This window comes from Anser brachyrhynchus (assembly GCF_964034855.1).
Source record: "Anser brachyrhynchus genome assembly, chromosome: 15".
NCBI lineage: Eukaryota > Metazoa > Chordata > Aves > Anseriformes > Anatidae > Anser > Anser brachyrhynchus.
Genome location: NC_137733.1, coordinates 15,974,802 through 15,977,951, shown reverse-complemented (window position 1 = coordinate 15,977,951; position 3,150 = coordinate 15,974,802). Strand labels below are relative to the sequence as shown.

At 47.6% G+C, this 3,150-nt stretch overlaps 1 long non-coding RNA gene across 1 annotated transcript; it reads right to left on the bottom strand.

Annotated features, from left to right (window-relative positions):
* Window positions 1–278: 278 nt before the first annotated feature.
* LOC308178596 lies at window positions 279–2,741 on the bottom strand. The gene is made up of 2 exons (XR_013939843.1): window positions 2,562–2,741; window positions 279–1,243 (listed from the first exon to the last, which is right to left on the bottom strand). It is a non-coding gene; the product is annotated as an uncharacterized lncRNA (long non-coding RNA).
* Between the last annotated feature and the right edge of the window lie 409 nt (window positions 2,742–3,150).

Here is a 3,150-nt window from a genome sequence, read left to right as displayed (position 1 = left end):
ATGGAGATGCTCCTCAGATGCCCTCTGTTGTCCCTGCTCGGCTCCAGAAACACCCGATCTCTTCTGACGGTGGCGTGGCTGCAGCTCCCCTCTGCTTTTGGGTACGGTTGTTTTGAGACTCTCACCCCCAAAGTGCCCACCCCTCTCCCTATCGCACAAAGGAGAACAACAAAAAAAAAAAAAAACCAACTAATAATATTTTAGAAGAAGGCCTGAAGGCTGCATTGCCGTTTAACTTGATCGCCCGAGGGAATAAAAGAATACCACATGCGGAGATCTTTTACTTAACATTGCGATGTTTAATCTTGCCCAGTCAGCAGTTTTTGAACATATTCCAGGAAAGCTTTTAAGCCTGATAAAGCCGAGGCTTTTGCATTTTCAAGTGATACTTTAGCTACAGATGACATGCTCTACTTGTCATTTGGCTTTAAAGGAAGGTAATTAAAATCTTCCTAAGAGTACGGTTACACCGGGGAAAGAAATAACATAAACTAAAATAAAGAGAGAGAGAGAAGCCCACAAAAATGCAATTTAGCAGATGAAAAATGTGAAGAAAAACTGCTAAAAGATAAAAGTATCAAATGCACAATAGCAGTTTGCCGAAGGAGGACTAATGATATGGGAGGTACTGCAACTTGTACAGGGAGAACATGGGCAAGGCTAGGGAATTTCCAGCACATATTAATTGCAATTTTTAGGGCCACTGGAAGCCACAAGACAGACTTACAAAAGGCTGGAAGCTCCACGGCAGTCCTGGCTGCAAAAGACATGCTCCGTTCGGCAAGGTGTGAAGAAGAGAGAAAAGACAAATCGAGATGTGATCCCCTGCCCCTTGCTGGGTGGGTGCAAGTGAAGCTTTTCAGCAGCCTGGGGGGACAGTGACCCCCTGTGATGGCCACCCACAGCCAGTCAGGTTGGGCTCCAAATCATCGTCCCTTCTGGGGCTTGGAGCACAAGCTGGCTCCCAGGTGAAGACAATGATGCTGGTGAAGCCATGCAAGACCATTCCCCTGGTGGAGGAAAGGGTCCGTGCCTGCAAAGGGGTTCCCCAAATCCGTGCTGGGAAGTGAGGACCATCAGGAAGTGCAGCCTTGGCACAAGGGTGGTGGGAGGGGGACAGCAGCTCCAGCCCCCGGCGCACATCTCAGCACTCAGCACATTTCTCTCCAAAAGCATGACAGCAGGATCTTCTTCCCTTCTCCTTCAAGAACGCCTCACACTGTCTTGTCATCGGAGTTTTGACCTGTGGGGAGGAAAAGCAATGTGGCTGAGGTGTATCATTCCCAAAGACCCTCACTGCTCCTGAGCAGCTGCAATAGTTCAGACACCTTCCAGCGTAAAAATGGGGAAATGAAATTTTCTCCTAGGATCACATCAAGCCTGCATCATTCAACAGCCTCTGGCATGCTCAGCCATCGGGAGAGGCCCGCTGATGAGTTCAGCAAACACAGACACTATCCATCTCTCCGGGATCAGATGTAAAATAGAAATCCTGTTTGTTCGGGTCGTGCTCTGATACCAGAGTGGACGGAGCAGCTGGTGGCTTGGGACCTGGAACTTCCCTTGTGATGCCAGGTTCCCCCGAGCCACGAATTTATTAGTATCATTTGCTGCTATAAAATTGGCAACCTTTCTGCATGTTCACTGCATGTATTAGTTTTCCTTTTTTAGTGCTTATCGTTCCCTGTTGCCTGTATCTTCCTCCCTGCTCTGAAGAGGCACAAATGCCAGCTGGGAAGACAGGCAAATTTTGTCCTTGGACAGAAGAGCAGAAGAAAGACTATTGCAACAAGCCCAACTGCGATATGCTCGGATTTTATGGTGAAGATATCCCTGTCTGTGCCCAGAATGGACCCTTTTCTTTATTAATCTAAGGCAGTAGGTGCTGTACCCATGGGCTTTGCTGGAACCATTATCCAAAAGCCATGCTTCATTTATTTTCAAGTCTAGTTTGTGTCTGCAACACTGCAACGGAAAAAGCTCAAATGAAATTCCTTCCTTGCATACTTCCCTTCATGGCTGATCCTGCACAGGGCATGTACAGTTCCCACCCGTGGTCACTGGGACTAAAATCCATCCTCCCTTAGAAAATACGTGGCCCCTCTGAGTGTGGCATTGGCAGCATGTTTTCTGAGGGTGAACGGCTGGTCTCTCATTTTTGTGAAACCCCACAGGATCTTTTTAAGGATGGGTGTGTTGGTCTGGTGGGAAGTCAAGGTGTTGAGATGCTCTGGACTGAAGCCACCCCCGTGCAGAAGCACTGCCAGCTCGACATGTGGCAGCCGCGGCACGGGGATGGACCTGCCCCCTCGGGGTGGAGATGCCACCATCAAAGGCAGCTCAGGTTTTCCCCTTGCTCCACCAAATACCCACCTCTGGCTCCAGATGGAGTCGTCACCGGGGTTACATCTGACAAAAATTCCTCCCTGACCTAGAAATCTTCAGAGGACTTGAAAGCTTTCCTATCCCAACAGACCAGTTTTAGCACCACAAAGCCTTTGCTGGCGAGTCCCAGCGGCAGGTGCAAAATGAAGAAAACCCAAACCCAGAAGCCGACATACCGTGCTGCTCCCACGGAGACTGGAGGAATGGCAGGAAAGCTGCATGCAGTAGCGGAGATGAAAGATGCTGCAATGACTTTTTGCTGACATGTACAAATGTGATCCTGACTATTAACTTTAATGACCTGCCATTATGTGAGGGAAAAAGAGGGAGGGATCTAATTTTTTGGTAATTACTTTAATTGCCACCCTGTGGTCTTGTTTCGTGCCGCTGGTTTTGCAGTCAGGTGAAAAAAAAGAAAAAACAACAACAACAACAACAAAACAACCCTCTGGTATCTCAGATTTGTTTTTTCTCCTGTCCCAGCTGTGCAAAATTCAGTCATCTATGGAACCTGGAAAATGATTTTGCAGATTTAAATGCAGCAAACAAATGAGAGCTCCATCCTTCAGTATGGCCTTGAAATGACAGAACTGTTGCTACAGATGTGTCTTGGTAATTAAAATACAATTGAGCTCTTAAACAAACCAAAAAAAAAACACGAAGTGCTTTGCAAAGCACGAAGTGGTGAAACTGGGAGAGGCCATAAGCAGAGGGATGGAGTGCATTTCCTTCTGCGTGAGGAAGACTTGATTGTGTAAGGGCAGT